We start from the raw sequence: 27,790 nt of genomic DNA on the forward strand, positions 1-27,790 counted from the left end.
AGGATTTCCTTACAGAATCCTACTTTCAATAGTAAGCAATTTTAGTCTATGTAGGGGGATGGAGTAAGGGCAGTTAAACAAAAGACTGAGATCAGCAACACTATGAACAGACCACAGTGAGCTCACTTACCTTCCTAACATTTCCACAAACTTTACAGAATGAGCAAGAAAGACAATTCAACTAGAATGGAATCACAGTCAGCACTGGCTGAGTAGGTGTCCCCTGCCCAGCCCTTCACTGCTTGTGTCACAGATTTAGATCTGATTTGCATGCTCCTTCTAAGCGGCAAGCATGCTCAGACCCCTGTGTCCAGGGGACCCCTATGTACAGCTTCAGTCACTGGCAGAGTGAAAACATCTGGGCCTGTACTTGACACAGAATTTTTTTTCTTGTCATTATTTCCCCAACACTAAAGTATCACAACTACTCAAACAGCGTTTACGTCACAGTAGTCTAAGAAGATGATTTCAAGAATGTGGGTAGATATTCAAGGATCATATACAAAGGCTTTGAGCATCCACTGGGGGAAGCGGTCCTGAAGCCAATTCCCCCAGTTAGTTGGGGATGACTGGAGGCCAATTCTCATTCTGGTCACAATGAAGCTTTAGATTCAGAGAGAGGCAACTTCCCAAGCCCTGATACCTGGTAAGCCCTAGCACCGGAATCTGAGCCTGTGCCTTTGACCAGTGGTTCTCAAGTAACATAGCCCCTGGAGAATCGCAGGCAGAAAACACTGAGAGGAAGGCTGGAGGAGCAGAAAGGAAGTGAGTGTGAAATCAGATCTGTTCCAGGACTTGCCTTCAGAACTCACCCACAGCAAGGCTGTACAGTCAAGATCTGCCACCTTCTGCCAGGTTTAGTAAGGGACTCCTGACAGTCATATTTGAGTCTTACAGTTGATTGGGGAAGCTTTCCCCTTTTAGACAAACAGGCTTTAAAATTTTCAAGAGTGGTGATGCTCCCTTTTACATACAGATTGACTCTAAATGATATTCTAGGAAACTGGCCTACCACGAGTCCTGTATCAACACCTATTGCAGAGATCACAGTATTTCTAGTGGGTAGCTTTCCTGTGCCATGGGTGAGAAACAAAGGCACATCAAAGCTAATAACACTGACTTAGATTTAACAGCAAATCAAACAACATAATAGGTGTGAAGGACTTTGCAAGAGACTGCTGTCCAAATACAAAGCGTTATTATGAAGAATGCCAATACTCCATAGCTTTTTGCTCATGCGCTCCAAGTCAATTTTTACTCACTTTGACCTGCAACATACTACTTTAAGAGTGATTGTCTTCTCCACACACTCAGTGAACAGAGGTTCACGTGCTAGCTATACTGCTCCTGAATAAACAGAGGAGATGATGGAAAAGAAAAAGCAGTGCAGATTGGCTTTCCCCAGTGCTAACTGAAATTAGAATTCAGCGGGTGAGAAACTCCGTACTGAGGAGCATGCTGCATGAGACACTCTGGCAGGCAGAAGGAGAGTCCATGAAGACAGCCTGGAGGGCCAGATCATCCAGGGCTAAGGGCTATCTGGTCAGGTTATGGCCTGCAAGCTCATCTGGTTAGGCCTGCTGCAGGTACCACAGGTGGGACTCACAACTCAATAAATCTTCAGAGTGGGCTAATTTTTCAGTTGACAATTCAGTATGGCCTGTGGATGATGTTATAAATACCCAAATGACCCTTGGCAAAACAAAACAAAACAAAACAAAACAAAACAAGTCCTCCACCCCAGAGTGCCACAGAAAGTATCAGGTCTTTCACGGTTTTCCAATGCACCCTCACAGGAAGCATAAGCCATTACAAAGCAGATTTTCCCCCAGCATTTCTTCACATCTCTTTCCCTTAGAGTAGAATCCATGGGATCATTCTGGGATTTCGCTTTTCCTTTTCAAGAATCTAGATGAGGGTGTGTGTGTGTGTGTGTGTGTGTGTGTGTGTGTGTGCATCTTCAGGTGTTACCCACTGCTCTCTCATGATCCAGACAGCAGCACAGGCTGCTTTTCTCTGCATCTGGCCATTGAACCTATCAAAGGGTTGGGTGTCTCCCGTTAATAAACCACAAAGCCCATCCAAACTCCAACATCCCCACCTTCAGGAAACAATGCAAAACTCACCTCCACACCAGGCCTGTTCTGACGCAGGATCAAACAGCTCCTCACGGCACAACCTCCTCTGGATGGCCCTATTCCATTTTCCAACACAATCTTCTGACTGTACGTGTGGAGACACCCTAATTCTGAAAGCCACCCTTGGGCCATCCATGTGCCTGGCCCATCACCCAGAAGATGACAGGAAGAAGACAAGTGTGCTGGGGAGCAAGGCTCCTTAAGGGCCTTTGCAGACATCACAGCAGGTACTCCAAACCTGAGATGGGCGATACCACACATTTCTCTGGCATTGGTTAGAGTCTCAGAGATGTATGAAGTTAACAACTGGACAATTTCAGAAGAGCTTGGGCCAGGACAGAGCTATTCCAACAATGCTTTCTGCGCTGAACATTCTTTTTCTTGTCCCTTTTATGAAGTCTATCGGATTCAGCTTAAGTCTAGAGGGATTCTTAGTCCTGACATTCCATTCCCTAAACTCCTCCAGCATCTGAGAAAAATGGTTATCAGTGATGACTTCTGGACCAGTGCTGCCCACTTGCTATGCTGATGAAAATGTCCTTAATCTACGGTATCAAATGCAGACACCACGAGTGACACAAGTCCGAGTCTGAGCCCTGGAAATGTGATGAGCAGGACAGAGCAACTGAATCTGTAGGTTGGTTTCTTCTTCATTACTTCACATCTCAACACCACAGGACATCAGTGGCTGCTTCCAAGAAAACTGCCACAGAGCCAGGGTGGACAGCTGGCTAGTGGAGAGCTGGGCAGGGGGCTTGTCCTATCTGTGATGCTCTCAAACACTTCTTCCCTGCCCTTCCCCTGCTCTCTACACCCCTGCATTTTTCTTAAATTATCCTATTTTTAAAATGTTTTATTAGCATGTAATATTATTTCATTTTCATGGGGTACAATGCAATATTCCAACACATAGCCACAAGATAACCCTGACAACCAGCCTTCCCACTGCGTTATCTTTGCTTTCCATTTCCTTGCCGTCTCTTCCAGTTCTTTGTACAATCTACTGAATGCTGCCAAGCTCTAGTCCCCTTGTGGTATAAAACATCTAACTGTGTTTTGGTACCATCCTGCAACCTCCCTCTTGCCCCTTCTCCTCCCGGTCACTTTCCAGTAATCACCACTCTACATTCAGGTCAACTTTTTTCAAACCCCCACCTGTGCGAAAGAATCATATTTGTCTACCATGTCTGGAATGTTATCACTTAGCACAATGATCTTAAGTTCTACCCAACTGGCTGCAAATGTCAGGATTTTAATTTTATGCCTGTGCAGTATTTCATTGTGTATATTTCCTGTTTCCCTATGTTTCCATATTTTAAAAATAGCTCCCTTTAAAAAAAAAACATATACCACAAGCTTAGCAGGTAAGCAAACTTTCCAGAGATTCTGGCCAGGAGCTAGGCCTTGTCTCCATGCCTCTGGCCGGCTAGCCAGTTCATGATAATACAGCCAACTATCTGTCTCTGTGTGTCCCAAATCCTGAGATGCAACCAATCCTGGATCTAAGACACCAGTGCTGGACATGCACAGGCTTCTGGGTTGGGGCTTGTCTTTACAGAAAGCAGCCTCACAGCCACTTACACAGCTTCATGCTGTGTAGATAGCGATCATAATCCAGAGATGGTTCAGAGAGGACATCTGGCTTATGCACAGATATGACATCATCTTATATAAGGGACTGGGGCATCCACAGACTTCAGTGCCTGCAGTGTACTTGGGGTCGGGGGGGGGGCCTGGAACAAAGTCCCCACGAGCCCCGAGACAAGTGTATTCACCATCTGGCCTCTTCTCTCCTGGCACAGACTTCCCACACCTCTGAAGCCCCAAGGCTCACCCACTTGGAGGAGACGCAGGCAGTACATTCACCTGAGGTTTCCCGACGCGCTGGCTTCTCAGAATCACCTGGGAGCTCCATAAACGAACAGCACGGGGTCTCCTGAGAGCTGACGGATCAGCTGGTGCAGAAGGCGAGCATCCAAATTTCCATGTTTCATAAGCTCTCCACTGCTGGAGTAACCAGACACTAACCCTCAGGCCAGCTTCCGGAAGTCCTGGCCTGAGCGGTGCTGGGTGATGATCATCAACAGGACTGTCCTCCCCATTCCATCCCCAACAGCCCCAAGATCAGCCTTGGTGTGGCTGAGTAAAAAGAGAACTGTAACGATGCATGACAGAAAATGGTGTGGTTTCAGGAGAATCCCACTTTAAGCTTTTTTTTTTTTCAAAAAAGATTTAGTTATTTTATTGGAAAGGCAAATTTACAGAAAAGGAGAGACAGAGAGAAAGATCTTCCCTCCACTGATTCACTCCCCAAGTAGCGGCCAACAACCAAAACTGAACCGATGCAAAGCCAGGAGCCAGGAGCTTCTGGGTCTCCCAAGCAGGTGCAGGTCTCAAGCCTTTGGGCCATCCTCTACTGCTTTCACAGGCCACAAGTAGGGAGCAAGATGGGAAGTGGAGCAGCCAGGACACAAACTGGCACCCATATGGGATCCTGGCTCATGCAAGGCAAGGACTTTAGCCACTAGACTACCAGGCTGGGCCCTCACTTTAAGCCTTGAGTCTTCCCAACAAGTTCTTTCCTTCCCCACGCCCTCTTTCCCCATCAGGCCACTGAAGTATGCGTCCCTCTTCCATTTCAGGTTTGGGGCACAGATGCTGGTTTTAGAAGGTGTGATACAGGACAGCAAAGTGCCTTCTTGGGCAGTCCTTCCTAGGCTTTCAAATGGAGCTGGAAGCTGGCTGTGTTCCAGTCTGGAAGTACCAGCAGGAAGGGAGGAGAGCAGTGCGGGCCCCCAGGGGATATCCAGCCACCTGCCCCTCTGCAGCTTCAATCGGAAGGAAGTGAGAATTTCTATCTGACTTGTCCCTGTTTTATGAAAAGTGCTGTTACTACACACACATAAGTGGTAATGATAATAACAGGATGAGAGGAAGCCGGGAGCTGAAGGATTTCTCGGTGGCCTTGACGGTGGCAATGGTCACACTGATATGTACTTATCTCCAAGTTCACCAGGTTGTATATATTAAACATATCCAGCTGTATGCTCACACGTGTCAATCATACTTGAATAAAGGAGTTTGAAAAACCTTTCCCTGGGGTTTTACTGCCAGTTTTGTTACTGTGTGTGACGCACGGAGCAAGGGATTGCAAAAACTTCACAGAAAATACCCACTATTTTCCTCTCCATTCTTCCACGAACTACTTGAGGCTCCATCATATAATTCTACACACTAGCATGCGTCCCATCCCTTCTGAGTTCTGTTGTCATCTTCACAAAGGCTTCCAATTAAAGGCACCTTTCCAGAATGGGCTGTGCGCCCCCCCCCCCCCCAGGATTGGCTGAACCATGCCCAGATGCCAGAGCCAGGATTCTGGAAGTAAGGGAAGTCACGTTGGGCAGCTTTCCCCCAAGACTGGGTCTTCCCAAGGGCTTATCCCCACTGGGGCATTTACAGGCACAATCCTAGAACTAGAGGCAAAAAAAAAAAAAAAAAAAAAAAAAGAATGCTTCTGCTTCTGTTTCTCCTTTTATTTTAAATTTGGTTGTGCTTTGTTTCTTTCCATTGTATTTCTATGCCAAAGACTATAAATATTTACCCAAATTAATGATATGGAGAACCTCTTTGTGTTAGGTTTTTGTGGATCTGTAAGAATTGGATTTGAAATGGGTGAAAGTGATATTCCTGGGGCCAGCACAGTGGTGCAGTTCATTAGGCTACCATCTGGCATGCTAATATCCCCTATGAGCGCGGGGGTTCACAATCCAGCTGCTCCACTTCTGAGCTGGCTCCCTGCTGGTGAGCCTATAGGAAAGCAGTGGCAGACCCAAGCGTTGGAGCTGCAGTCAACCATGCAGAGTCATGGATGGAGCTCCTGGCTTCAGCCTGGTCCAGTCCGGGCTGCTGTGGCCATTTGGGTAATGAGCTAGCAGATGGAGATCTCTCCCCCCATCTCTCTGTAATTATGCTTTTCAAAGAGGTCCTCTTTTTTAAAAATGACATTTCCCCTTTAATGTTGCTGGACATTTGACAACCCCACCTCCTAAGCCCAATGAACATTCTACGAGTCAAAGACAATCTCTTTATTTCCCCACCAGAACCTTTTTGAGGTTTTCTGGAAGTGGAAACCCAAGCCCAAGAACGAATCTCTTTCACAGGTTGTGACTCCAACCTCTGCCCGGCCCTGAAGATTCAGATGAAGTGGCCAGACACGTACACACACCCATCATTCACACTAACAAGCTCATAGTGATGCCGGGGGGCTCCTGAGTTCTGCTTGTAACATTTGTGTTGGTGGAGTACCACACTTCCACGCCTCCGTCAGTAGATGCATCTGCGCAGACAAGTTTGCTATCATTTATCTCACTTACAAGAGCATTGAGCATGCCATTAGTGTTGCCAAGGATCACCCCAGCTCCAATGAGGACGCTTATAGTTCTGAGGAAAAGCCACCCAACCCACAGTGTGTTTGGGAGACAGCCCGCCAGTCTGCACGAGCAGAACCCTGAAAGCGCTGGGCCGCATTCTCCCTCATTCACTTCCTTGGAGCAGGTTAAACCTCTTGCATTAAGATCCATGCTCAGATGCCAATGGAAATGGAGTCTGCGTGGAAGCTGCTGTTTACTTGAACGTGTTTATTGCTTAAGTGCCATTTCTGCCTTCATCCCTTTCTGTGCCTTTTTGAGCCTTCAGAAAGGAATCTGGTCTCTCCAATTATTTTACCATTTTGTACAAATGTGTGCCATTGGAGTCTGCTGACAGCGATAACAACTTCTGCTTAGATTTTTTTAATAACCACTCTGGTCAATTTTATAAATAATAGTTACAGAAACATTAGTTGATTTCAATTAAGAGACACTATATAATTGCCTTCAATTCCAACAGTAAAAAGAACTCTGATTGCATCTTAGGGCTTTGCAGGCTTCTTCAAGTCCACGTTCAGGCTAATGTCACAGTCCCCTTTGAATTTGTGTCTTGCAGGGGAAAGAGGATATTTGCAGCCCCTCTTCCACTGACCCTGTGCTTGTGTGCCCCCTGCTGGCTATGTTTATGGCAGCAGCTGTTGAGAATCCATCTGAGGAAACAGGCAATCAAGAGCACGTAGATGACTGAAACATATCCTACTAGCTAAGCCTCAAGATCTTCTTCCAAATGGGCAATGAGACATATTTTTATCTTCCCACAACTGTTTCAGAAAACTAGATCCCCGCCCTGTGGAAGCACATATTCCCAGCACCATTTTAACACTTGTCACTGGTAACAAGTGGCCCCAAGCAGGACACATGGGCATGCGGGTAGGGGTGCATATATGTATGACTTATTTCAATTTATGAATTTCCATAAGTTTCTTCATTTGAAACACACGGGCAGTTGATATTTGCTTCACTTCCACAAGCTGCTATCCACATGCAACTTCAAGGTCTCCACCTCCTCTACTGCCACCACCAGCCAGAATCCCGGGCCTGCTCCACCTGCGGACTCACACAATGTATGCTCCACTGTTCACTTTTGTATAATGAAAGCATTGGCAAATGATGTTTCTGGAGTGTTCCTGTGCCTCCAGACCAGGGCCTATTCTTCACAACTGGCATCTGCCACTATCCAGCCCGTGCCCCAAAGATGAACATGCAAGTCCCCAGCCAAAGTCCAATCACTTCTTGGATCACTGCTGAGGCCCCACTGCTGCAGAGTGGCAGAGCTAACTCCCAGAAGGGGAATCAGCAGGCCAAGCAGGTGCTTTGGGACTGAGACCTCAGTCCCCCACTGAGTCCCAGGCTTCTCCTTAGATTGGTGCAGACCAAACATGGTTTCTGGCTCGGGGCCAGTATGGGTTCTCATGAAGTGGCAGTGCCCACTGCACTGGCAGGGAGCGCTACACACAGAGTCATGGACTGAGCTGGTACTCCACAGCTCTGTGGGGCCAGAACCAAGTGCCTGATGCCACCATCTCTCCTACACCCCAACTGTGAGTGCTCTTAACAATCCAGGCTTCTCCTCTGCAACAGAGAGGCCCTCCAAATTCCAGACTGGCCCATTCCACCTTCTGCACCAGAACTTTTCAAAGGTTTCCATTACCCTGAGGATAAAGATGAAAACCCTCAGGAAGGTTGATCTAGCCGGGAAGAACTCACATCTATCCCTCCACTCCACCTCGAGCCTGAAGAGCCTTGCACACTGCTGTGTGCCTCTAACATTGAACTTCAAGCCCCACAGGGAGTTGGCAGGAGGCAATCACGTCTGTGGCATCAAGTGCCGAGCCAGGCATAGAGCAGGTTATCAATGCTTGTGGAGAAAAGAATACCTCGGGGTCTGCACAGAGGGCAGCAGAAGCAGCAGGGCCAAGGAGAGGACCCCAACGCTTCTGGGACCAACAGTCAGCAGCACTGGTGACAGTGGCCAGCCCTCTCTACTTAACACACCTTTGTCAAGAACAGAACAAACAGCCGCAAACATTGCCAAAAGACAGCAGACACCACGATGGGAGAACGTGCTAGTTAGCTGAGACAATACTTGGGAGCTGAGGCATGTTGGGAGGACCAGAGTTCCAGAAATTTCTTTTCCCGGGGATAAAAAAAAAATGTGCTTTCTCTTCTCATCATCATTTGCCAAAAGTTTCAGGAATAGGCATTATCAGGTTACCAAGCAACAGGTTTCTTTCTGGCCCGGGGTTTAGGGAGAACTTGCTGTCGCTGAGTTTCACACCCTCCAAGCAACTGTGCATAGAAAACCAGCTCACCTCTCCAAAAAAGAAGTGCACCTGTGCTGAAGAGACACAGACTCTGCCATGGCACCGCTCCCTACACACAGCAGCCTGACAACTGCACAGCATGTACACCGTCCACAGCAATGCAGTGGGGAATACAAAGGAAGGCCATGTGGAGTTCCACGCCAATACCAGGCCACTGGATGGAAGGGGCTCGAGCACCCAGACTTTTCTACCTGCAGGAGGAACCAAACCCCTGAGGACAGCAAGTGATGAAGGCAGAGTGGGGACAGAACGAACCCCACAGGTCAATGAGTTTCAGCCAACACACTGCTGGGCCCCAGGGGGCCTGGCCACCAAGGCCTCCTTGGAGTCCCTGAGATGGTGTCTCCAGGTGCTGACCTGCTGCTCATTCACAGAACACGAAAACGCTCACTCCAAAACATCAGGTTGACATACCCCAGTCCTTTGCACAAACCCATGTTTTCAGACCACATGACTTCTTCTAAATTCAGTTTTTCCCCCTTGCAACAAATGTGTACAAACCGCCAGGTGGACTTAGTGCCCTTCCTCTATGGTTTAACCAACAGTGGGAGAACCTTGCCGTCCCTCCTCCAAAGGGGCTCCAGGCCTGATGCAGCCTGGCCACCCTTGTCTTTTATCACCACTGCTTATTCCCAAGCCTGTCCCTGAGCCAGTCTTCCACTCCTCTGGTGGCAGACAGGGTATTGTAGTTGAAAGCAGTTACAATCCAATATTTCTAGAAATCTGCTGATCAGGAGGGTCATTTAAGTTTGGCTACAGCACCCAACGCTCCAAGCAACTTGCTGAAATCGCAGGCTGAAATGGGTTCTTGGGCTTCTCTCAGACCCCTTGACTGCCCTCTGATGGTCTGTGCACCTGTCTGCTTAGAGCAGGGCCACTTTCAAGGGTAGGGGCCAAATTCTACACCCACCCATAGCATCTCACCCAGGAGCCACTCGCTGCCTTCACAACAGTTCACTGAGAGGAACAACAGTTCATTAGTGACTGCTATTTCACAGATATTCCTTTTGTCCCCCAAAACACAAGGGCACCCCTCTAAATGGCAATGCCAGTAATACAAACACCCAGATTAAACCACAAATGGTATTGTATGCTGAACTAACATGGCTTATTGGGAAATTAAACAGACACGTTTCTTTCCATTTCTTTTTTCATTATCCAAGAAGGGAAGTGACAAAGGCCAAGAAGGACAAGTAGTTTTCCAAACTTAAGAGGAGAAGGAACGGTGTCTGGCCATGCGCAGGAGTTCAGGGTGGCAGGCAGACAGTGGCAAGTGTCATGTAAGAATCACTGCTCCTGTTTCACCAAGTTCTTACTCAATACTGCCCTGCTCATCAAACAAATCCTTGCCTTTTCTTTCTCTTTCATTCAAACCTCTGGTGTGGAAACAAGTTTGGGAGGATGGGCTGCCAGAGACGGCCACTCAGCACACATTCCTGGAGCAGCAAACTTGATCTAACACTGAGTCCCACTGGGTGCTAAGTGACCCAGAGACAAATCTCTTCCTGTGCCGTAATTCTGGCCTTGACCCCAGGGCTCCACTCCCAGGGCTAATGCTCATTTCCAGGGAATCTCTCACCAACTCAGTGATTTAACAGAAGCCCCAGTTACATGTGCTGCAAAAGCAAGCACCACAGCCCCGTTTTAAACACGGTGTTTGAATCCATAGCTACCCTTTCTCCAAAAAGCTGATTTTTCCACCTTCCCATTCTACAGTGGCCTGGATGACCCCCACCCCCAAGAAGCCACGAGGGATGGCAGGGAAGACTCCAATCGCACAGACTCAGGACTGACGTAGAAGCCATCGTGGCAGATGAACACTCTGCCTGTCCTTGTATCCTCCGCCTCCACCTGGACTCTGACGGACACCGACAGCAAGCCCAAGGAGGTCTGCTCTTTCCCTGTCTCTCCCTTCCTTCCTGGGTTGTCCTAAGCTCTTCCTAAGCTCTCCAGACAAGGTGCAAACTCAGCACTTCTTAGTTCATTCCTCGCCTGTCTAGAGATGCCATGATAGAACCCATGGGTCCCAGTGGTTGTTTTTCTACTCCCAGGTCGTTCTGCCTCGTTTCTGGTTCTCTTGCATCCAAAAGGACATCAGAAAGTTCTGCTGGATTTTCTTCCTGGAATTGCTCAGCCCTGTCTATTTGTTCAACTATCTCCAATATCCAGCCCTTTCTCGAAGCCACTGCTATGGCCCCCAGCATGGAGAATAGTGTCTGGCATACAGCAGGAGCTCAGTAAACACCTGTCAACTGACTGTCATCAACATAAAGCCATGTTAACAAAGCCTCAGTCTACTTAACAACCAGAGTTCCAACAGTGAGATATCTTCCATCCACTTGTTCGTTCCCCAAATGGCTACGGGTAGGTCAGACCAAAGCCAACAGCCAGGGACTTCCTCCAGGTCTCTCACATGGGGTGCAGGGGCCCAAGCACATTGGACCATCTTCTACAGCTTTCCCAGGAGCATTAGCAGGGAGCTGGACTTGAAGTGGAGCAGCCAGGACTCTAACTGGCACCATATAGGACACTCACACTGTAGGCAGTGGTTTTAACTCTCTATGCCACAATTCCAGCCTGTTTTGTTTTATTTTGCTTCTGAAATTTTCACATAAACTATAGAACGGTGCCAGATGATTGGATTAAACATGAGCAAGGCTACTGGCCATTAGATGGGCCAGGAGACTATGAAGATCAAGCCTCGAAAGATCCATCCCAGGCCTGGCATGATGGTAGAGCAAGCTAATCCTCCACCTGCCCTGGCATCCTGTATAGACCCCAGTTTGAGTCACAGCTGCTCCACTTTCAATCCAGCACCCTGCTAATGACCTGGAAAAACAGCAGAGGATGGCCAAAGGCCTTGGAATCCTATACCCATGTGGGAGACCCCAGGCCCAGCTCTAGGTATTCTGATCATTTGGGGAGTAAACCAGCAGATAGAAAATTCTTTCCAAAAAAAAAAAAAAAAAAATCCCAGCTGTCCATCCATGACCAAGAAGTTCACCCACTCGGGGGCTTTTCAATCTTTGCCATGCACTGGAATCTCCTGGGTGGGCCTCGTTAAAACAGTGGTATGTGTGTGGGGAACAGACCCCAGGTTCTGCATGGCTAATAAGGTCGTGAGTGATGCCATGAGTTCATGCCACGTGGCTGATAGACCACATATTGAACAAAGAGGCTGTAGGGAGTCAAAAGATGTTGAAAATAACAGAATCCCTGATTTCTTTCTTAAAGACAGAAGGTTGATAATAATGTCAGTCGTGTGTGCGCGTGTGCCACCCATCCTAACCAGAAGGAGTAGCGTAACCACAAACATAAACATAACCACCATGGAAACTTCTTGGCAAGCCAATATGGTGAGGTGCGGGGGCAGGGGAAAACGGAAGCCACTTCATGAGGCCCTACCTGTTTCTTTGCAGCAAAACGGAAGCCACTTCATGAGACCCTACCTGTTTCTCTGCAGCCACGGATCGGAACCTTCAGCCCTAGGACTCCCCAGATGTCTGCAAGAGAAGGAGGAGGAGCAGCCTGAGTCCCGGCTCACCCGCTCCACACAGTTGTCTAGTTCCCATGGCAGCTGCGGCCCACAGGGGGCTGGGGGTCTCCGCGGGGAATGTGAGGCACATTCTTCCGGCAAGCTGTTTACCAGGGCCGAAACGACACTGGGCTCTCCAGATGTGGACGCCACAGAGAGCTAAAGAGACAGAGGGACAAAAGGGGCGCAGTTCCCGCCAAGAAGCACTGAGGGCCGCATTCACGGCCACACACCCGCTGACTTCCACAGCCAGCCCAGCGGCTGCTGCCTGCGCCTGGGCCCCCAGGAGGAATCCCAACCCGAGGAGGGCAGGCTCGGAGCCCGCAGGTGCAGAGGCCAGCGGGAGGCCAACCGCCCTTCCAGCCCCGCGCCCTGGTCTCCACAGAATAGACACGCTCCTTCCCCTGACGCGGTGAAGGGCGTTCAGGCGCCCTTGCGGGATTTCGGTGTAGACGCCAGGAGCGGCAGTTACTGCGTGGAATCTCACCTCAGCGTGACCCACAGGCGGACACCAACCGCCTCCCGAGGACATGGAAGCGGGATTCCCGCGTGCGTGAAGTGGGGGGGGGGGTCACCGGCCCGCCCTCGGCAGGACGCCTGAGAGTGACGTCACAGCTGCACTCCCCCCCTTGTGGGCACACATCGACATGCTCACATAACATGCTCACCTCCTGTGCACAGCCACACACGGACACACACACCTCCCTGCGTACACACCGATACGTGTGCTCACGTCCATACTCACGCCCCGACACGCTCACCGACTTACACACACGGACACATTCACCTCCTTACAGATACCGTCACCCTTGCACACTCATACAGGGACACACAGTCCTTGCACACATGAATACATACACCCCCCAAAACACACATGGACACACACTCCTTGCACACACGGACACACCCACCCCATGCACTCACACACCTTGCACACCTACACACTGGCACACTCACCTCCTTACATATACAGACACAGTCACCCTTGCACACTCACACACGGACACATACTCCTTGCACACATGGATACATCCACCCTACAAATGCACACATGGGCACACACTCCTTGCACACACGAACACATCCACTCCACACACTCACATCAACAGTCACATCCTGCACACTTACAGCCCTTACACACTGGCACATCAACACATTCATCCCTGCCACACTCACCTCCTTGCACACATATAACAATAACTCACACCCTTACACAGAGACCCCTGTGCACACTCATGCTGTTACACACACATTCACTTTGACACCTACCTCCAGTGCACACACACCGACAGAAGTAGCAATCCCCCAAGGAGAAGCCCTTCCTGCTTTCAGACCCAGCAGGGTCCACACTGGGTCCCCCAGCTGGGTCACGCCCTGTCTCCCCCTCCTCACTCACACATTTGGTACCTCTCAGCAGATTCTCCTGAGCTGGCACAGTCAGGCCCTGAGCCAAGGTGCCACTGGCTCTGCTCTCTGAGTCCTGCCACATCTGCACACTCACTTCCCTTCCCATGAACCCCTCCCCTTTTCCCTGACCCATCTTTCTCTACAGCCTTCCCCCGCCACACACACACACACTGCTGGCTCTTGCTGTCCCCAGGGCCTGATGTCCTGGCCCGCTAGATGGCAAATGTCCCCTAGGCCTACCTCCCCAGTACTCTGCACACATTGGTCCTGTCACCTCCTGCCAGATGTCCCCCAGCCCTGCAGCGTGCGTGGATGGTTGGAGTTGCCTAGCAGCGGCCTTCCCCCAGGCAGATGGACGTCCCAGCACTGGACGTCCTGCATCTGGCTCTGCACTTCAACACCTGGGCAACAGGTTTCATCTCCCAGGTGACCCCAGCCCCCTTTCTGCATCCATCTATGTCAGGTAATTCAGTTCTTAGATAAATCCCCGCTGGACAATCCATGCTAACAACCTGCCCGGTTGTGTGTAACAACACGGCTGTGTTAGTCCAACTGAGGGCTGTCGCCATCCAGGAACGAGATCATAATAAGGTGCCATCCCATCTCCTTCTGCAAATGTGCACTTCTTTTCCTGTGAGGCCCCCATAACAGAGCTAATGGGCATCCCCAGCAAACCAGATGCCCCGAAGGGCGGTCCTGATAAAATCTTTTAAAAATTATGAATAGACGTTCCTGTGTGACATGCTACATGTTTCTGAGTTGGCAACTAAGGCTCTGAAAATTGTTTGTATTTAAACTCACAACAACCAGATACCAGTGAAACTCCTAGGTGCTGCCTGGCAGGCTCACAGGCAAGCAGGCCAAACAGCAGATGCATGGTCAACTTCACTGGGCACCTGCAGTAGGCATCTGCCCGGGTACCCATTGTCCAGCTCACCCCAGTTGAACTCTGCACCCATCTCTGCTTGACTTTCCTGAATGGAAACGCAATCAGTGCCTTTGGCAGTCTAGTTGAGCACCCATGAAGAGCTGAAAATGTTCCAAAGACCCCAGGTTGTTAACCAAGGACAACCGCACCTCCCTCATACCCCCTTTTAATCATGAAGCTGTGGAGAACCCACCAATTTCTGTTAAGGCCTACCTGCTAGCCTACCTGCCAGCAGGAGTTTCCAGGGCTGATGCAGGAAGTTCATCAGTCAAGGACCTTCAAAACGGCCCGAGGCTGAACAGTGAGTTTGAGAACTTCCCCCAGGTTGTTATGGGAGTGGCTCTTCCTCCTCCTTTCCCTCCTCTGCTCTCTGCTTCTGCCTGCCTCTTCTTCCTCTTCTTCTCCCTGCCTCCCTGTCTTCCTCCATTCTCTTCTTGATCTCTTCCTTCTCCTCTTCCTTCCCCCTCTCCTCTGATTCTCTGTCTGGCTCCGATTCATTCCTGATGTTCCGATCATCTTTCAAGCCCTCCGCCTGGAGCCTGGGCCGGGGACACACAGCACAGGGCTGTAGACTCCGCATCACTCAGACTGGGATCCCAAAGGGTCCTATGCGGCAAGAGAAGTTCTCCAACTCTTCCTGTAAAATGTAGGAGCCCCTGGTGGTGCATCAGAGCACAGACTTGGGGTGGAGGGGGACAGAGGAGGCTGCACCACTGCCTGCAGGAAGCCAGGGGTGGGTGGGGCCTGCTGGTTGTCAGGGTAGAGTGTGAATGGAGTCCATGCTGACTGCCTCCTGCCAGGAGCCCCACACTCAAAGGCTCAAAGGCAGAGAGAGAGGGAAGAAGGGAAAGGCAGCGGGGGCAGGCTCAGCAGATCACAACCTCAGGGCAGAGCCCAGGGCTGATCCTGCAGCACCTCAGACCTGACCTCACAGGGCAGCAGCTGGGTTCAACCCAAGGGAGAGAGGCTGAACATCTTTCACAGGAGAGCCCCGAGGCCACTGCCATGCCTGCAGCCAGAGAAAGTGAGTGACTCCTGCTAGTACAGAAATGCAGCTGATGGGGAATTATTGTCTCTCTTTTAAGATTTATTTTACTTATTTGAAAAGCAGAATTACAAAGAGAGAGGGAGAGAGAGATAGAGAGAGCTCTTCCATCCCCTGGTTCACTACCCATATGGCTGCAATACCCAAGACTAAGCCAAGCCAAAACCAAGAACCAGAAGTTTGTTCTTGCAGGACCCCCACCTGGGTGCAGGGGCTCAAACTTCTGCTTTCCCAGGCCCTTAGCAGGAAGCTGGATTGGAAATGGAGCAGCTGGGACTGGAAGCAGTGCCCATGTGGGATGCGGGCATTGTGGTGGCAGCTCTATCACAGTGATGGCCCCAAATGGGAAATTCTTCTAATTCCTCCCGGTCAAGTCCTCCTTCAAGATTTGAAGCTGTGACTGAGTGAAAGCCAAGGGGTGAGGCCTGGCCTGGGTCACCATGGAAGAAGAGTTCAGCACCCAGGCCTGCTCCAGGGGCATATCTCAGCAGCCAGGAAGAGCAGGACTCAGGCCCCACTGGGTTCCAGCTCCCTCGGGTTCCCTGCCTGTCGGTCCAGTGCCTTGGGCTCTCAGCCATGTTGCTGTGGGTAGGACAGCCAGCTTACTGTGTTTAATTTCCATTTGAGGTGCAAGATCTCCCTGTTCGTCTAGCTTTGTCCGTCTACTTTTCAAAAGGAAATTAAAAACAGTAAGCTGACTGTTTTGCCAAGAACTGTCAGTCAAAAGTGAATTTTTTTTTTAAAATAACATGACCAGATTTTCATTTAAAACTTCCTAGGCACCAAGACCTAGAGATAAAACATTAAACAAACAAGCAAACGAAAACAATACTCGTGCTTGGGACCGGCATTGTGGCAGAGTTTTAAGCAGCTTCCTGCAATGGCATATTGGCACTTGCTTGAAAGCTGGCTGCTCCACTTCTGACCCAGCTCCTCACTAATGCACCTGAACAGGCAGAGGAAGATGTCCCACGTAGGTGGACCCCAGAACTCAAGGGGGAGACCCAGAGTTCCAGCCTTCTGGCTTTGGTCTAGCCCAGGACCTGCCATTGTGGCCATCTGGGGAGTAACTTAGTGGATGAAAAATATCTCTGCCCCTCACCCTTTCTGTAACTCTGTTTTTCAAATAAAATTTATTAATTTTATTTGAAAGGCAGATTTATAGAGAGAAGGGGAGACAGAGAAAGAGAAAGATCTTCTACTCCCTTAATGGCCACAATGGCCAGAGCTGAGCTAAGCCAAAGCTAGGAGCCTGGAACTTCTTGCAGGCCTCCCACAAGGGTGCCAAGCACTGGCCATTCCCCCTCTATTTTCCCAGGTATATTAGCAGGGAGCTCCGTCAGAAGCGGAACAGCCAGGACTCCAACTGGAGCCCATAGGGGATACTGAAGGTATATCCCCTTCCTTCCTCATAGGGCTGCAGTAAAGCTTCTATAAATCTTTGCACAGCAAGGGAAAAGAATGAAAGAATCAGAAACTGGAGTGATGTCTCCAAGTTCCAGTAAGCCAGTTAAATCCCAAGAAATCAAGGACCTTCAGGAAGCTAGCCCAGAGCCAGGTCCTCTTGGCAACTGTTTCCTGACTTCAGAGCCTGGCAACACGGCGGGATCCTCTTTAGCCCTCATCTGAGGTTCTTCTGCGTGGACAACTGGAAAAGCAAACATGCAAACAACAGCAACAACGTAAACCTGCAGAAGCTCTCCAGGAGTCAGAGAGCAACCAGAAAGAATCTTACCCCAGAGTCCAGGCAGCTGCACCCAGGTATCTAGACCTCGATTTTCTGGTCCACACTGCCACCTGCTGGCATTGGCCAACCCTCCAGGTTAAGCTGCAGCAGTTTTGTTACAGTGCGTAGTTCCTGTGTTAGTAAGATCCATATATTTCAAATACATCTTTGCACTGTGCATGAAATATTTCCCGTCCTATGTGGGGACACATGTGATGGGCCGATTCACCAGACACAAGTTCTGGTGGATGCAGGGAGTCAAATGACAGTCAAGAAACTAAAAACAGTTAGGAAACTCAGAACAACCCAGGATTCATCTGGATAATTAGTACCTTGTGCTTGCCAGTCGTCTGATTGCATGGTAATTACAGTTTAAGTTAAACAGGTAAGTCTGCTGAGAGCTTGTGTGTCTGCCGACAGGGCTCACAGCACCGCTGATGAAGCTCTGTGGTGATTAATGGGCTGCTGGGGTGGGGGTGGGGTCCTCTTACAAATGCAAATAAGCATGTAACACAGACATGTCTCAGGATGACAGCAAACTGGCAGGAAGCAGCAATGGATCACTAGGGTGGGCTGCTTCCCGCATGACACTTAATACAGGTAGTCAGGGGGATGGCCCGCCTGTGGGTGCAAAACCATCTCGAGGTACCCAGACTTGGGGCCCTCGGCGAGGATTCTCAGTCTATCTGAAGTGCATCTTCCTGCCCTCCTCTTGGTAGCCTCCATTTTATGCTTTTGTCACTATTGCTTTATAAATAAAGGGCAGGAAGATGAGGAGCGATGAGAAGGCGGAAGAGGGGTGAAAAAGCAAGGCAAGCTCACGTGGTGCCAGGAAGACCTCACCTGCAGGTACTGCCTCTAACCCACTCAATCTCCTGAGGCCTAGGGGGTGGCTGGGAGAACCTCATATTTGCTCTTGTAGGAAAAAGAAGAAAACTCAGACACTCCATTCAGCCAACAGATCACATCCAGTATTCTCCATGAATAAACAGCATGTGTAAAACAAGCATGTGGAAGGGGGAGTAAAGGGATAGGGGAGCAATTGACCCAACTCCACGGGCTCCCAAGTCATCAGAAATCAGATTGTAAGAGGGACAATGGGTTCTTCACCAACTGCCCCAGACATTCCATGACCCTGTGATACCATTGCTAATGATATTGTGTCCCCCTGCAACCCAAAGGAGCCTGAGACCTTCTCACTTAACTATGACTGTTGGGGGCTTGCATTGTGGTACAACAGGTTCAGCTACCACCTGCAGCACCAGCATCCCATGTAAGCACCAATTTGGATCTTGGCTGCTCCGATTTAGATCAAGGTCTCTGCTAAGGTAGCCAGGAAAGCAGCAGAAGATGGCCCAAGTGCTTGGGCCCCTGCCACTTATGTGCCAGACCAAGATGGAGCAGACTCCTGGCTTTAGCCTGGCCCAGTCCTAGTCATTTTGGCCATTCTCTCTCTCTCTCTCTCTCTCTCTCTCTCTCAAATAACTAAGTCTTAAAAAAAAAATCTACACTGGGCCCGGCGGCGTGGCCTAGCGGCTAAAGTCCTCACCTTGAAAGCCCCGGGATCCCATATGGGGGCCGGTTCTGATCCCGGCAGCTCCACTTCCCATCCAGCTCCCTGCTTGTGGCCTGGGAAAGCAGTCGAGGACGGCCCAATGCATTGGGACCCTGCACCCGTGTGGGAGACCTGGAAGAGGTTCCAGGTTCCCGGCTTCGGATCGGCGCAGCACCGGCCCGTTGCGGCTCACTTGGGGAGTGAATCATTGGACGGAAGATCTTCCTCTCCGTCTCTCCTCCTCTCTGTATATCTGGCTGTAATAAAATGAATAAATCTTTAAAAAAAAAAACTACACCAATCAAGACACTATTGTCAGTTTCTGAAAACAGCAGGATGTCAGCTGTTACATCCTGCCGTCACAGCTCCTTGGGACAGCAGGGTGCAGGGTGCTGGTTTGCTTTTGCTTGGGATGGTGGCTAAAGTTTTTTGAGCAATGCGTGACGGTCAGTCAGGTGGAATCATAACCCCACCCACGCATCCAAAGTTTAGCAAAAGGATTATCTTGTTTTTTTTTTTTTTTTTAATGACCTCCTGTTAAGAGGTTGTCAGGATCGCACCCGATTCCCCCCTCATGCATTGGTATAGTAGTTTTATTGTTGTTTAGTGCCGCTTTGAGTCTGTTGTCTATGAATTACCAGATTTGATCTTGATAGGCTATACTGTACTTTTTTCTCACTCTTTTTATGGTCCTAAAAGATTTCCCTGCACTCCCCCCCATTACAGGTTAACATAGCGTATTGAGGGTATAGTAGGTTTTACAGTTTTTGATGTAGATCTTAAGTATTCTGACATTAATTGTTGGTTTATAGATTATATCGCATTATCTTATTGCATTGGATACAGGTTGTTAGAGATTGCACTAATATTACAATATACAGGTACTATCTTCCAAGTTGTCATCTTTTCATCTCAGATTAAGGCAAACATGTGGTATTTAACCTTTTGGGATTGGCTCATTTCTCTTAGCATGATGGATTCCAGTCAGGCCCATTTGACCACAAAGAACTGCATTTTGTTTTTTTTAATAGCTGAGTAGTATTCCATAGAGTAGATGAACCATAGCTTTCTTATCCAGTCTTCTATTGATGGGCATTTTGGATGCTTCCAGGATAAAACACCTAAACCTACATCCAAAAACCTTCAAACTTTTGGAAGAAAATGTTGGAAACACACTGCAACACTTAGGGGTAGGCCCTGACTTCCTAAAAAAGACTCCAAAAGCAGTAGAAATCGAGACCAAAATAAACAATTGGGACCTCATCAAACTAAGAAGCTTCTGTACAGCTAGAGAAACAATCAACACAGTAAAAAAACAACCTACAGAATGGGAGAAGATCTTTGCACACTACATAGGAGATAGAGGGCTGATCTCCAGAATATACAAAGATCTCCAGAGAAACCAAAACACCAGAACAAACAAACTGCTCAAGAAATGGGCACGGGAAATGGGCAGACATTTCACAAAAGAACAAACCCAAATGGCAAACAAGCAAATGAAAAAATGCTCAAGTTCCCTGGCAATAAGGGAAATCCAAATGAAGACAACCTTGAGGTACCACCTAACTCCAGTAAGGATGGCACACATACATAATACCACCAACACTTGCTGGCGAGGATGTGGGGAAAAGGGAACCCTTCTCCACTGCTGGTGGGACTGCAGACTTGTACAGCCTCTATGGGAATCAGTTTGGCGAATACTCAAACAACTAAAAATCAACATACCATATGATCCAGCAATAGCACTCCTAGGGATATATCCAAAACATCTCCTACACAAGAAACCAACATGCACGCCTATGTTCATAGCAGCACAATCTACAATCACAAGGACTATCTTGTTTTAAAGTTTTATTTCCCTAAAGATAGAAACATTGTGTGAAAGATGTTCGTAGCAGAGAACCAGAGGTGGCAATCTGCCCATCACCCCGCCACCCCTGCCTGCACGTGGCTCGGTCCCGGGCGTTCATTGCTGAGAACCCCACACAGCCTCAACTCCCTCCCACCTCTCCAGTCACCACCCCTCCTTGTTCCCAAGGCTTGTCCTTCTCTGTGCCCACGAGTGGCTAGACTTCTCTTCCCAGAAATCCTGAGTTCTAATCCAGCTCCTGATGAGAATCTCACAGGGGCGTGAATGATCTGCTTACAGACCTGAGCAGAAGAGATGGGGAAAACCAGGACGAACGGTCCCAACCACAGTGCTGGCTGCACAGGGGTGTCCCCTGGCGCCACGATTTGCCCACATTCCTGCAACTCCATGCTCACTGCGGTGGTACAGGTGCGGGCTCTGGCAGGAGCTGTTAAGGTGTGAGGGTGGGTGCGGCAGGACCTTCTGGTGGAGTTGGGGCAGGGAGCTAGCTCTGCCCTCTGAGAAGATGCTGTGGAGAGCGCAGGCCTTAGCCACACATTGAGTCTGCAGGTTCCTTCTTCTGGAACTTCCAGCCTCTGGAGCTTCAGGAAGTACATTTCTGTCCTTCATGGGTGACCCCATGGGAGGTTTTTGTTACAGCTCCACAAACATGCTGTGGCATCTGTGGGATTTCAGATGCTTCTGATTTGGGATGTCCACATCTGAGGATGCTCAACTTTAGGTGGTAAAACTAGCAAGGTCCCAGACAGACCTGCTCAAGGTGCCCATTCAGGAACTTTGGTGGCCTTAAGACCTTAAAAATCTCAGGCCCGGTGAGATGGCTAAGTGCTGAATCCTTGCCTTGTATGCACCAGGATCCCATATGGGTGCCGGTTCACATCCCAGCTGCTCTACTTCCCATCCAGCTCCCTGGTTGTGGCCTGGGAAAGCAGTCGAGGATGGCCCAAGGCCTTGGGATCTTGCATCCAGGTGGGAGACATGGAGAAGTTCCTGGTTCCTGGCTTCGGATTGGCTCAGCAACAGCCATTGTAGCCACTTGGGGAGTGAAACAGCAGACAGAAGATCTTTCTCTCTGTCTCTCCTTTTCTCTGTAAATCTGCCTTTCTAATAAAAAATAAAATAAATCTTAAGAAAATAAATAAACAGAAGGCTTTAAAATCTCGCCTGCAGGTGATTCGAGAGTTGGGAGTCCTGGTTGAGGTGGGTAATCTTAAAGATGTGCGCTGCTGCCTTATTCACAGTGGGCCTGCTGCTGGTAGTGGTCTCAGCACCACACTCGGGTGGGGGGAGTGGGATTCTAATACCCCATGCCAGTAATCAATGCAAAACGTACTGTGCCTTTGATGCTTGCTTGATGCTCCTTTATTTGCTTCGTATTTGAGGAGACAGAGAAAAGCGCCCCTCTGTGACTTCACTACATGTCTCAGCGACCCGAGGCTGGGCCAGGTGCACAAGGAACCCAGCCCTCCCAGCTGGGTGGCAGGATCCAAACATTGTGAGCCATCACAGCCATCTCCTAGGATGCGCATCAGCAGGAAGCTGGGGTCAGGAGCTGGGCTCAGACATGGGCACTCCAATGTGGGAAGTGAGCATCTCAATGTCTGCCAAACACCTGAACTCTCACAGAGTTGTGTTTAGGGTACATCAGACGTGAATCAATCAAGCAGGCCGAATTTGTGGCAGTCTCCCCCAAGCCAGGAGGGACCGTGAGATGGGCCTCGTCTGCTGTAACTCGGGAACAATCCAGTGGTGCTGAGACCTCCGGCTGCCCACCCCCAGCTGGAGGCTATCACCAGTTCAGTTGTCTCTCACTGCCCCCCACTACCTCACCTCCACTGAGTCTCAGCACCCCTGGGCCTCCTCACTCTATAGGCCTCTGGTGTTCATGATATCTTCTAACATTCAAGTTCAAGTGCTCACTCCTGCCCAGGCCCGCTGTAGCTTTCCATGGCTGCTCCAAATCTGCACACCTGCTCCCTACCCTCCTTCCTGCTATGACTTCTCTCCTGTCCTCTCTGTCCCCAGACACCCAGTTTTCTTTCATATCCTGCTGGGAACATGCCAGACCTTGACCTGTACTCCTAACACTCACTGCTCTTTCTACCTGGGGATGGAGGATGGGGGAAGGGAGGGAGGATACAATACCCCTTCCACAAGTTCCCTTCTCAACTGTAGCTGAATACTGACACACTCAGATCATGATCTTCCATCCTGTGATCTTCCGATTCTTGAGTAGAGTGTCGGGCTGAACATGGTGCATGTTACACCTTGTAAAGCTGTAAGCAGCAGGTGGCTCTCATATCCACAGTTTCTGCCCTTATGGAATCAACCCACCTCAGATCAAAAAAGCACAGAGAGAACATATGGCCACTTTGTCCAACTTTTTTTTGGTCATTATTCCAAACAGTAGGATCTCATAGCTGCTTGCCTAGCATTCCTGTGGCACTGCACACGTTAGGGAGGATTGGAGGTATCGGAGCGGCTATGCACAGATTCTGCTACCAATACGGCCATGTGGTACACAAGCAGTTTCAGCACCTGTGAGCGCCATCCCCAGGGAGGAGCGCTGTGTCTGGGAGCTCTTGGCTACCAACTCTAAGCACTACATCCCTAGCCTGATACCAGCGTCTCTCCCTCTCTCTCTCTGTCACACACACACACACACACCAGGCAACCTCTGCTCCAGAAGAGGCAAGAGCATGAAACACTTTTCCCCCAGAGTCCCTCTGCCTTGGCGAGCACTTTGAAGCAGGACCAGTGTCTCTGTCCACCAGAAGAGCTGCCCCACCCTCATCCCCTCCCACTGCCACCAGATAACACACAGGTTTTAATGAACCGCAGTGTTAAGGAGGCAGCAAGCCTGGCAGCTGAGAGGGTCCAGGATGCCAGATTGGGAGGAACAGCGAAGAACAAGGAATTCAGCACCAATCGCATGCCAAGAACTTAACATGCATCAGCTTACTTAATTCTCAACACAAACTTGTGGGGAAAAAACTTCTGGTCTGGCTCACGACTGATGCACCTGCGAAAGTAGTGGAGAATGACACAGATACTTGGGTCCCTGAAGACCACAAAAGAGACAGGAGTTGCTGGGGGTGGCTTCAGCCCAGCTCAGATTTGGCCATTGGGACCATTTGGGGGGTGAGTCAGCAGATGGAAGACCTCTCTCTGTCACTACCTTTCTGTTGCCGTGCCTTTTATATAGATAAGTCTTTAAGAACTTTTTTGAAAGGATACAATTAGCCAAAAAAAAAAGAAAAGCCCAAATGTCTCATTTCTTTGTCCACTGTCTATCGGTCCCTTGAACATTCAGGTATCTCCAATCAAATGTCCCCACCTTAAAAAGTTTACCGTTTCTCGAGTTACACAGGTGGGCAGACGGTATTGGAGAGCCATATTTCAACAGCACGCTGATATTCTGTTCTGGGAAAAGCCTTACATGTAACATCAGTGAGGATTCTGCAGATGAGTTCGTGTTTGTCACTCCTGGGAAGGTTGTTATGAAAATTGATTCTGACTTTGCTATGACATGTTTGCACTTAATCCCTTCAATTTCAAGAATAATTTCTTTACCACTCCAGTGCAATATGCAAAGACACACGCAGAAAGCCCACACGATATCTGAGGCTGCACGCCTATAATCCGGGTCTAATTTCTCACCTGTCAGAGGCTAATGGCCCTTGAGCCAGAGCCTTCCACCTGTCCTCCCTCCCTCCCTCCTTCCGCCTGTCCTCCCTCCACAGCAACAGGCCAGGCTCCTCTCTGCCCCTTGGTGTGCTTTCTGGCAGCCCAATGCTGCTCCACTGAGTCTAGGAGAGAGCACCTTGCATTCCCGGATAGAAAAGACCAAAGACGCTGGAAACAAACTCCTTCCATACCTTTCCCAAGTAGTTGCAGATGTCGTCCAGCAGAGGGAGATAGAGAAGAGCGGGCCGCATTTGGGAACGGTTAGCGCAAGTGGCAAACTCAGACCAACCAAGCAGGACTTAGCGCTCCCGAGGCATTTCCCCACCCCCACCAGGACCCGGGCCAGCTTGACGACCCCAATCTCCACTAAACCTCGCAGCTCCCAGCCAAAATCCTCCTCGTCAGATAGAGCAAGGAACTGCTCTAGGTGACTAGGAGTGTCATTGCTACTCAGCCGACAGAAGTTGTCTGTCTGGCGGTCACAGACTTCCTGTCAGGACTTGGAGCTTGGCTTAGAGCTCAGAGCGCTTTGTGGGGACCCTCGGGGTATCCTCTATTCTTGCACCGGTCACATTTTTCCTTGCGGTTTAGGGAAAAGCCCTCCTCCTTGTCTGACTCAGCTCTTTTCCTTGTTCTTCCTTTGTTTAGTTTTTGGTTTTTTTCTCCTTATAGGGCAAATGAAACACGCTGGACTTCCCTTAGCGAAGTGTCCAGGGAGTACCATGAACATTTTCTCATTGAGTGTTAGTCTTTGAACTCATTGACCGAATGGATTCTGATCATCCATAACTTTAACAAACATTGGCAGAATGAAGAAATTCTTCTTCTGTTAAACTTTGTTTCCTAATCTTGTTTTTTTTTAAAGCTCATCCTTATCTCTGGAGATCAACAGACTCTTGTCTCAGTTCTTGGTGGTTGATGAGGAAGCTGGGATGCCCCACTTGAAGCATCTCCCTTTGTTGGAAGATTTGCTATTCATCACGTTCTGTTGGGAATTGAATCAGCCAGAGGGACCTGCCCTTCCAGGACGAAGGGCTGGTATGTCGGCTTCAAGGTCAGGATCATGGTGAAGGACAGCTTAGTTCCAGATCTCCATCTCCTGTAGATCAACCATTTTACACACACACACACACACACACACACACACACACACACACACACACATTACCCCAGAACTGAGTTCCCACCTCCCTGCTTGGCCCTAGGATAAGCAGGTAAGGCCAAGTGACAACATCTTATAAGGAAAATTTGGACATGGAGTGGTGCCTCCATGTTCCTGGTACCCATCACAGTCACACAAGCACCCCTCCCTCGGCTCACAGGGGCGAGTCCTGGTGGGCAGCCACAGGAGGGAAAAACAGAGCTTGGATGCTGGGTGGGTAGGCTTGGAACATGAGTGTGAGACAAACACTGACTGTTTGGGTACCACGGCCTGACCTGGGGATGTCTGCTGTGGGGGCGGGGAACCTTTCTCCCAAGGACAGAGCTCTGGGCTCTATGGAAAGAGTAAGAGGCCAGGGAAGAATGTGCATCCGCTCACATGCAGGCTGGTCAGGGCTTGGAAGGAGGAAGGCTCAGGATAAGGACGTGTACATGGACCCATGGAAGCTGGCACCAAGCACACACATGCTTCAAGAAGTTTGTGGGAAAACGGGATTAAAAGCTAGACCTATGTGTGGTATGTTAAGCCTCCATCTGCAGTGTTTGTTCATCCCATGTGTGCGCTGGTTTGAATCCTGGCAGCTCCGCTTCTGATCCAGCATCCTGCTATGGTCTAGAGAAGCAGCAGAGGATAGACTCATTGTTTGGGTCCCTGCAACCCAGAAGACGCTCTTGGCGCCTAACTTCAGATTGGCTGAACTCTGGCATTGCAGCCACTTGGGGAATGAACCAGCAGGTGGAACATCTCTCTATCACTCCTCTTTCTGCAGCTCTGCCTTTCAAATTAGGAAAGAAAAAAAGAAAAGAAAATGTGAACAAACCTACTTCTGGTGCCAACGTTTTTGAAACCCATATGCTGAGGTTTTTCACAACTTCCACTTCCTATGAACTTTTTGAGAGACCCCCTGCTCCTTGCTTCCATATCCACATAGTTAAAAAATTGGGGGGACTCAAAAAAGGATTTGAATTCCATATCCCCTGAACCTTTTGAAGTGACACGCCCCATGATGGCCTGTTGACAGGACCCAGTGGTTGGGGATCACACTTAGGTCACTATCCCTTCTGTCCTGTGTCCCCAGCAGCGTTCTGAATGAATGCCCAGACAAGGTTGATCCAGACTCAAAGCAGCTGGATCTCAGTGGCACAGCAGACCTGCGTGATATGCTCTCTCTCCAGCCCTCTTGCCTGCTATTGGAAAAGTGGGTTGCTAAGGGCTAATGGCCAAGTGCATCTCAGAATGGTCCTTGGCTGAAAGGAGCTCTTAGGACATCATTACACCCACTCTGCACCCATCATCTGGTCCCTAAGGAGAGGCTGTGTGGTTGTATCTAATCCTGAAGTCTCCCAACTTTAACTCTGAGGCATTTTCTTCCAAGACTTTTTAAAACATATTCTTCATTTTTTTGCTTGTTTGTTTGTTTTGTCTGCCTGGGCTAATATTTTGAGTTAAAATGACTCATATGTGTGGCCTTATTTTCTAAGGCTTTGCCTAGAGCCTGGAAGATTTTATTTATCTTATCTTCCAGTCCATCAATTCCATTCTTTTTAATTTCTATAATTTTGGTCCAGTTTCCAAGAACTCCTTCTTGTTTGTCTGCCATTCCCTTCCGTTTGCAGTACCCCGTGCTTGTTGGCCAGGTGTAAGAACTTCACTTTCAAATGCTTTTCTGTTCTCTAAATGACCAGAGTCAGTTTTTTCCCCCCTGTCATTTGTTTCAATCTTTCTCATTACAAAGCTGATGTGCCTCCATTTACCACTGAATAATAGCCTGACCTGCCCCTGATCTGAGTGAGGAGCATGACAACAGTGTTTGTTAATTCACAGATTTTTGCCCCAGGATAACATAGTAAACATTACCCATTTGTCATTCCTCCCATCTTTTGTCCATTTCTGCTGCCTACTCCTAACCCATCTGTGTCCTCTTCTGTGATTCCAGATGTGTCTGGTTAACAGTGCACCCTGGTCAGAGGCAGCGAGCGGGGGAAC

At 49.2% G+C, this 27,790-nt stretch overlaps 1 long non-coding RNA gene across 2 annotated transcripts in view; it reads right to left on the reverse strand.

Annotated features, from left to right (window-relative positions):
• The window catches only part of LOC131482953 (uncharacterized), a 42,039-nt gene extending 29,269 nt beyond the window's left edge, over positions 1–12,770 (reverse strand). The window contains exons 1-2 of one of the 2 annotated variants that reach the window (XR_009247423.1): positions 12,339–12,770; positions 4,005–4,194 (exon numbers count right to left, since the gene is read on the reverse strand). This is a non-coding gene — a long non-coding RNA (uncharacterized LOC131482953). The remainder of the gene's footprint in view (positions 1–4,004; positions 4,195–12,338) is intronic. The other variant, XR_009247424.1, reaches the window with a different exon arrangement.
• Between the last annotated feature and the right edge of the window lie 15,020 nt (positions 12,771–27,790).

Source organism: Ochotona princeps, chromosome 22 (genome assembly GCF_030435755.1).
Source record: "Ochotona princeps isolate mOchPri1 chromosome 22, mOchPri1.hap1, whole genome shotgun sequence".
In the NCBI taxonomy this organism is placed as follows: Eukaryota; Metazoa; Chordata; class Mammalia; order Lagomorpha; family Ochotonidae; genus Ochotona; species Ochotona princeps.